The 9,110-nt window shown below is 38.8% G+C and overlaps 1 long non-coding RNA gene across 1 annotated transcript; it reads left to right on the top strand.

Moving 5' to 3' along the window:
- The first annotated feature begins 1,802 nt into the window (after window positions 1–1,802).
- Window positions 1,803–2,398, top strand: LOC117929379. The gene is made up of 3 exons (XR_004653748.1): window positions 1,803–1,899; window positions 2,168–2,249; window positions 2,349–2,398. It is a non-coding gene; the product is annotated as an uncharacterized LOC117929379 (long non-coding RNA).
- The last annotated feature ends 6,712 nt before the right edge of the window (window positions 2,399–9,110 follow it).

Raw genomic sequence — 9,110 nt, 5'->3', positions numbered from 1 at the left:
AATTATTAAACATTGTACCATTCACTTGACTTTCGAGATCGTTGGATCCTTAATAGAAGGGATAAGCGAGTTTCTTTGAACTGATCTTTTCGTTTCATAATCATCTTCAGCATAGGTAATAAATTTAGAACCATCCTTGTAACGTTCGTCTAGCATCTTTTCAAGTTCTTCCTCACTCAGCTCCTCTTATTTGGGGAAAAATGGAAGGTTATGGGCTTTTCCAGGTTCGTTCTTACCTTTTAGCCCTGTATTGAATTCATCCTACAAAAATTTGTTCCCAAAGACGAAAAAACATAATTATCAATCTATAAAACATTGATAGGATGAAGTAATGCTAGATAAATTATCAATCTTAACTTGTAGCCCTGTATTGAATTCATCCTCCAAAAAATCTGTTCCCAAAGACGAAAATACATAATTATCAATCTATAAAACACATTGATAGGATGAAGTAATGCTAGATAAATTATCAATCTTAACTTGTAGCCCTGTATTGAATTCATCCTCCAAAAAATCTGTTCCCAAAGACGAAAAACAAATTATCTAAAAAAACGAAGGGGGATCCCAAACACACTGCCCCTTGCAATCAGAAGCCTTGTCACATACCTAAATGAAAAAAATGGAGTTTTAACCGGTCGACCGGTTATATTCAACCGGTTGGCTAATTATCTCAACCGGTAGCCACTGCCCTTTTAGTTGCTGCATTGTCAAAGGGGCAGTGGCTACGGTTGAGATAATAGCCACCGGTTGAATATAACCGGTCGACCGGTTCACATACTTTCTTGTGTGAGTATTTCTTGGTGCTTGGCATCAATAATTTGCCTCTGACAACACTGGAAATGCCACTTCTCAAGGCTAAGCTTCATATATAATTCCTTTGGAATATCAAAAGCTTTTAATTCTTGGTAGTTATGGCCATGGATCCTATTCTTTCCCAACATTAATCTATGTCAACCTCAATAGTTTGGTCTGCATTTGGTTTACCAGCCATTAGTAAGTGATGCCTATGTTTTCTGAACCAAGGCATGACAATGTGGCAATATATCTCTTTCAATGATAATAGCAGTCTCTTTGGACATTTGAGTGCATTGGCATTTGTTATATCTAATGGAAGCATCCAAGAATGAGAGCTGTTGATACTTGGTTGTGGAGTGTATCAATCAGTCTATTTGTGGTAAGGGAAAGTTGTTGCTAAGGCTCACCTTGTTCAGGTCCTTATAATTCATCGAATTTGCCACTTTTGATTTCTCTCAGCACCAATACTATACCTGCCATCCATTAGGCATGGGGTTTCGTCCATTCCATTATCCAAATGGGTTTCATTGATTTCAATAGGCAGAAGATTTTTAGTCATTTTACAATTATTGAATGAAAGTGTATCTCGGTAGGCAGATTGGTCCAATTTCTGGTTGTTGATTCCATGCTATAGGGCATCAGTATACTTGTAAAATGAAAGGTGCATTTCAGTAAGGACTCGTTGATCTCCTTCTGTATGGGGGTACTTCATCTATAGAGGGGTACTGGGCAATGAGCACTTGTTTGATGATGATTGCATATTGTATTTGATGGAAAGCATGCCCCTTTGTGAAGAAAGTAGGAGGTTGCTATTAATGAATCTGGGAAAATTGTGTTTAAATTTACATGACCTTAATTAGTTGGCCAGGTCGTGAGATCAATTTTTTATTACAGTCATTATTTGATCTCTATTCAAGAATGTTTTTGTTTTTGCCTAGAACTATGTAGGTTAATATTTTTGCAGAGTTTTTATAGACCTGGTGTTCTTTCTTTTGCAATTTAAGAGTATCTTGATGAAGCAATGTTGATCCCGAAAAATACCTCTGTTTTGATTCGCCGGGTTCCTGGACCGCCTCGCATGCCCATTGTGACTGAAAAGGACGAGTACTGTCTCAAACTTTTAAAGCTTAGTCATTGTATATCAGTCCTTTTTATGTTAAAGATATCAGGGTGTTAGCTCTTTTAACTTATGTGTTACTTCCATAAGCTTAATGGTCTAGCCAGTATTAGTTACTTTGATTGCTTGTTAACCAGTGTTAGAGACAATTCTGGATAATCGTTTTCATCTTCCATTTGAGCTTTTAATTGTGGGGCAGATTCCAAGGATTTGGCTGATTGTATTTTTTTTTTCTAAATTTATTTTATTCTGTAGGCCTAAAGTGGAAAATCAGGAAGATGAAGCTCAACCAACAAATAGTAACTTTGTGGGTGCTGATTCATCTGCCATGAAATATGTAAGCTTTAGTTTCTGGTGTTCCTTTCTCATATTTTGGTTTTTTAGCAAGTGTCTTTTGTACTGTGTTGAAGTGGTAACCCATGTTTCAAATTTATAGCCTGATGATTCAGAGTGGGATGAATTTGGAAATGACTTATACGCCATACCTAAAGTGGTACCAGTTCAGTCAAGCAATCCAGTTTTGGATGCTCCTCCTCCAAGTAAAGCTGATGAAGACAGCAAGATCAAGGTTTTAATTGATACTCCAGCCTTGGACTGGTAGTGGTGAGATGTCTTGTTTTGTCACATTACTTGATTTTTTGATGATTGAATTTTAACTCTTACTAATACCTGTTATGAAACCTATTCCATTTGTTTCCTTGCATGTTCTTATATGGGCGCATAGCGTACAGTGACTCACTTGATCAACATAGACGATGCAAAGGGATGCACTTAGTTTAACATGGAGCATAATTTTCAATGTTCATCTCCTGCTAAAAACGTAAGCTAGCATAGAGCATATCTTTTCTTTTCCTTTTTTATTTTTTTTCCCCTCTTTTTGTAAGTTTGAACATGGTTTGAGGGTATTCTGTGTATTTTAGACAAGGAAATGCACAAAGATCGAAGCGTTGACCGCGTTGACCGTGACAAACCGGTCGACCGGTTTATATACCGGTCGACCGGTTTGTCGGGGATGAGAATTTAAAGAGCCTCCCGCGCCTCAGTTTCTCACCCATTTCTTCTGGTTTTTCAACCGTTGTGCCGTTCCAACTGCCCTCAACGGATTTTTGACGACATTACAGCCTTCGGAGAGGGACGGATTGGATTTTGGAGGCTAGGGTTTGGATTTTGGACCCAGGGCTTCTCATTTGGGCGATTTCCTCCTCAGTTCGAGCGTCAGAACCTGCGTCGGTGACTTTCCGCACTTGAGGGCTTTCAGGTGTGTGTGCATCCCTCTCTTCAGGCTCGTCTTCTTCATCTTAGTCTTTCGGGTGGCGCCTAGGAGAGAGTCAGCCGCTTCCAGGGCTCAGGGCAAGCGCCCTGCTGAGCCATCTCACCCAGATCAGTCCGAGGCTCGCCGAAAGGCGAGGTACGACACCGCTCTTTTCGGCTCTGTCGAAGACTACCAAAGATATAAAGAAAAATTCGCCAAGAGGAAAGTTGTTCCAGGGAGAAGCATCAATTTCTCCCAGCTTAAGTACTTTCGATTTGAGGAGTTATTTGGAGAGATGAAATGGCTGCCAGTGGTGACTATTTCGGAGCCTATCTTCCCGACTCTGATTCGCGCTTTCCACTCACGGGTGACCTACGGGGTTGGAGGACCGATCACTTCCACAGTCAGAGGAGTTGAGATCACCTTGAGTCCGGAGAGCATTTGCCGGATTTTGGATATACCATCAGTTGGACTGAGGGTGTATGAGTCGAAGGTGTGGCCAACGGTGCCGGGATTTGAGCCCAGAGAGGCTATCCAGAGGCTGTGTGGACTTGCTGATGGCCAGGTGATGGGCAAACCCTCTGCACATAGCCTGACAGTGATCAGCCGTATCCTGCATCACATGGTCTGCTTCATTCTGTTGCCACGCGGCGGACATCGAGACGAGGTATCCTACCTCGAGGCTTTCATAGTGGATTCCATTTTGATAGGGAGACGGATTCATGTCGGGTACCTGATGATGATGCATATGATATCTTGCTATGAGAGCAAGACCCGCGTGCTCCCCTATGGTCGCTTCCTCATGAGAGTATTCAAGGATGTGATTACTACTCAAAAAGTGCTATTTCATAGCTTATAATTAATCCTTTTAAATACTTTTGAGTAGTAGTTAGTGCCTTTTAACCCAATTAGCATGTTAAAGCCCCTTTCAATCAATTCTAATCAAATTGTGTAAGTTTTGGTGTTTTTGTTAGTATTTTGATCACCAAAGCATTATGAGATTGAGGAGAGTTATATGGAATCCTTGGCAAGCAATGTGAAGCTTAGAGGAATGAAGAATCAAAGCCTTGAAGCACTTTTGCCATAAACGAGTCTGGAATGCAAAGGGAAAGCAAAGAGAAATCAGCCATGGAGCATTCTTGATGACAGTCACTGCAGCCACTTTTGGAGTACTTCCTGATGTCCAATTTATGCATGCTATATGTCATTTGAAAGCTTAGGAAGTCAACAATCCAATGCTTCAAACCGTGTGCAATTTGGAGCTGAAATGAGGAAGTTACAGCCTTTGGAAGATAACTGCTCCAAGCTGAAGGAAGGCTTCAGAAAAGTGCTGCGAAATCACCATTTTGTTGCGAAGTGATTTCGCAACACTTTTGCACAGTGCTATGGATTTCCCCTGAAGCTTCACGCCGCGATGGAAGCCAAACACCACAAGATGGAAGTCCACTTTGCAAAGGTGTTGAATCAGCTGGTTGCTATGAAGAAATTTCGCAGCCCTTCTTGTGCACCTGCGAAATTTCGCAGACCTCATCTTTCACCTGCGAAGTGGTCCTGAGTGCTTCCCGATATTTGTAACCGACACTTGGAGATATTTTTCATTAGATTTTTGTTGCCTAAATGCCCAAATTCTCCTTGTAAGTCACCAATGATAGGTTTCCTTAGTTTTTAAGCTAGGAATTTGGCAAAATATCAAGGGAATAGCTATCATTGTAATTTTGGTATAAAGGGGAGCCCGAGGAGCCTGTTCTGGGGGTGCTGGTTGTTGAATCCTTTGTACAGTTTTGGGAAAGGAAGTAAAATACAGAGCACTTGCTCTGTTTTTCATATATATTCTTGTCTTCTCTTTCATTTTCATTTTCTTGCTAGCCAAACATTCTCTGAGATGTTTTCTCAGAGGATGAGAGGCTAGACTCTTTGTCTCTTGGAGCTAAGGTAACCGGGTAAGTTTCCACATGCATAAATTGGAAGTTTTGTTGTTTTAGTTGTTAATGAAGAGAAAGTGTGACCCGTTGATGGTTTTTATCTTTTTAGTTAACTTAAAACTCCTTTTAATCACCTGGGCCAACACTTGGTAAGGCAAGTGATCTCCATCCATGGAGATGCACTAGTTTACCCCTTGCGAGCCTCTGGGAGGTGAGTTGAAGGTAGGATTTTCTAGAATTGCCAACACTTGGTAAGCTTTTGGACTCCAAGGAGACATCCATTAGTTACCTCTTGCGAGCTTTTGACGAGTAATCCAAGGTTAAAGATCACCTTGAATGGCAAGTGCTAGGTGAGAGGTATGAGCCATTGCAAGATGCATCAGTGAGAGGGATTTAGTTTTTGAACCCATTAATGGGAAGCATCTGTACAACACCGGTTGGAGAAGGAACTATATGTTAATTCTCTAATGCGAGGAAAAGAAACAAGTGACCGGAATTCTCCTTTTTGTATGAGGAATCTGAGCCTAGTGATCTGAAACTCCAAGAAACACTTTTCTTTGTAATTAAAATTAGTTACTACTTTTGGTTAGCTTAAAACCAAACTTTTTTCATTCAAACGTCTTTATGTTTTCTTTTAAAGCTAACCTTGAAATGAAAAGGCACCAATTCAGCTTTGAATTAATATCATTTATGAAGTGAAAACCCATCCCAGTGAACGATCCTAGAGCCACTATGCTATAGTAGCTTTGTCTTTGCTACCCTAGTATATGGTGTAATAGGTTATAAATTTTGTTGATTAATCCCTCAATCAAGGAGCACCAGCTGGACACGAATCAGCTGAGACACCAATTAGGCATGAATCAGGATGCCGGGATTGATTTGAGCCGCGAGACAGATTTAGAGACCCCAAGCACGTATGATACATATGACGAGCAGTCTCTGGGGCGGATGAAGTTTGAGAAGGCCCCTGATGGCTCTTGGATCAGGAGAGCTGAGCGACCACTGGCACAGGACCAGGGGCAGGGACAGATGCATCCCGAGATGAGGAGGAGGACGAGATTCGAGAGATGGAGGGTGGGCTATACCCTCAGAGGGACTTTGAGCATAGCATTCCTGAGTGTGACATTCCTTCTCCTGAGCCGATGATATCTGAGCCGGCATACACAGGTGGACCATCTGAGTCATTCTTCACTGAGCCTTCTCACGCAGAGATACCATTTCAGGCACCTGATGCACCTGATCATGTGCCTTGGATGGATTTATCCGCTCAGATCAGTTCTCTCGGGACTCGTATGGAGGAGCTTGCAGTCGTCAATGATAGTCGTTTCCACTCTATGGAAGATCGCATAGAGGAGTATCAGACCGGCTTCACATCGCAGTTTCAGCATCTCGATCAGAGACTTGGGCGTCTTGAGGAGCGTATGGATCAGCAGCATGAGGAGATGATGGCCTACCTTCGCTCAGTGTTTCCTCCACCTCCGCCTTGATATCTTCGAGACCGCCCCCCCCCCCCCCCCCCCCCCCCCCTTCGTTTTTTTTTTAGGATGTAGTGGGCACACACATGCATGACATTTCCATATCATTAGTCTTGTTTTGTGTATATGCGATATTATTATATATGATTATGCAACTCTTTTGAGATCTATACATGATAAGGTTGGGTTTTTTAAGGACCACATTACTATTGCTTGGTGTTTCATGTGAGCTTGTCTGTGGGTAAGCCTATGTCTTGATCTATGTTGGGAATAGTAACAAAGAGAAGTCATATGTCTTGATCTCATCGCCATATCACATACCATAATGAAAACAAAATGAAAAATATGAACCGGTCGACCGGTTATGTTCTACCGGTTGTCCACTTATCTCAACCGGTAGCCACTGTCCCTTTTGGTTGCTGCATTGTCAAAGGGGCAGTGTCTACCGGTTGAGATAAGTGGTCAACCGGTAGAATATAACCGGTCGACCGGTTCATATTTTTGTGAGTTTCTCATTTAGGGTGTGTTTGTGGTTTGTTTGGTTGTTGAGGAAATGTGGGAAACAAAGAGAATTGTGCATCTGATGTTGTAATGTTCTTGGAATTATGTTAAAAGAGTGTTAAAAAGGGGTGTTAGCTTTCAATTTTTTTTTCTTAATGTTGGCTCATGAGAAAAAGTGAGATAAACGAAGTGAAATATTTTATCTGTAGCTTTCAATTTATTGTCGGATGGGCGAACTAAAAAACATCCACCACCTCCTATTCTATGACCGAAGAAGATTTGAGATTAGAAAATGCACTGTCCTAAGATCATATGAAGTCTAGTATCTTTTTGTTTTTGTTTTTTTTGTTAATATCTATATTTACCTAAAGCTTTGATGACTGAAAGGAAAATTTTAAGAGTTGTCCATTTGATTGCTAAGAAAAGGATTCTAGATCATTGAATCAAAACCTCCACTCAATTGAGTGAAACACAACTATTTTTCTTAGTTTGGTTGAGTTTTCATATTTTGGAAACCAAAGCAACACAAAGCACAGAACTCATATTTATCTTCTGTTTTCCTCAGTTTCCTCATCAATCAACCAGAAATATCTGGAAAAATGGACTAACCCATGATTTGGAGTTGCAGTTATCAAGCTATTAAGTGAGTTTATTAAGATGATATTTTATAAAATTTAATACTTATTATTTAATGGTTTCAATTAACTTTTAGTTCCATCATTTTTTAATTATTAATTTAAAATATATTACTTTATTTTTACTTTAAATATTTTGGTAATTTGATCAAATTAATTTCATTTTAGAGTATTGGAAATTTGAATGAAATAGAAACCAATTAGAAATAGAAAATTCCTAGTAAACAAGAATGAATTATGAGTATGACTCAATCTTGCTTATTACTATTTGTGCATAAATGCATCATCACCATATGACATAGGTAAATGAAAACAAAAGGAAAGTCCAATTCCGGCCGACCATCAAATGAACCAGTTCCATTGTAATATGGAGAATCACAATTGTATTATCTAATTACATCATGACCAGATCACAAAGGTAAATGACAACAAAAGGAAAATCCTATTCCACTCGACCAACAAAGGAACCGGCTGCATTTTTTTTTGCTACCGGTAGCTATTAAGAACTATAGTTCAAAATTCACATAAATGAATAAATTTTATGCCATCTTCCATGAATTATATCCCCATGTGCAACTATAGTTTGAAATTAATATAAATCAATCAATTAATCATTTTATATTAATTAAATAGAAATTAGGGGATCTTGAATAACATTTAGATTCCCCATTAAATAGTTATAACTAATTATTTATATTCAAATATGAGACTATAGTTTGAAATTCATATAAATCAATCAATTTACCACTTTTAAATAATTAAATTCAAATTAGGGGATATTGAATTACATTTCAATTTCCCATTTACCATCTATAACTTTTTAATTATACTCAAATATGTCACTATGGTTCCGAATTCAGACTAATAAATCAATTTACCACTTTTAACTCATTAAATTCAAACTAGAGGATATTAATTACATTTCAATTTCTCATTTATCATTTATAGATTTTTAATTATATTCAAATGTGTTACGTCTTTGTTATTTCACTGAGAGTCCTTACTTTTCACAAATTGAGGTGGTATTTTTGTTGGACTGGTGATTATTTATAAGGAGGCCCAAGAAAAAAAGGTATTTCTATAATTTTTTTTGCTCTTTTACAAAAAAAATAGGGGTTTGGATCTCAACCATTAATTATGCAATCTATGTCATAACTGGGTAATACCATTTGAGTGTACGAATCAGCGGATAAAAAACCTAAATGACATCTAAAGGATCTCAACCATTATAGTTCACTGTTAGAGTTTAATGGGAAGAAGGCTGTTGGAAGGGATGGTTTCTCTTTTAATTTTTGGCAATTGAGTTATGATTTGGTGAAGAATGAGTTATTGGTTTTGTGTTATGAATAGAATAAATAATTTACAAACTTTAGCTTTATACACCTAAAAAATATTTAATGAGTTGCATTGCCT

This window comes from Vitis riparia, chromosome 13, assembly GCF_004353265.1.
Source record: "Vitis riparia cultivar Riparia Gloire de Montpellier isolate 1030 chromosome 13, EGFV_Vit.rip_1.0, whole genome shotgun sequence".
In the NCBI taxonomy this organism is placed as follows: Eukaryota; Viridiplantae; Streptophyta; class Magnoliopsida; order Vitales; family Vitaceae; genus Vitis; species Vitis riparia.
The sequence above is the reverse complement of the archived record's forward strand: the minus strand, read 5'-3'. Positions and strand labels throughout refer to the sequence as shown.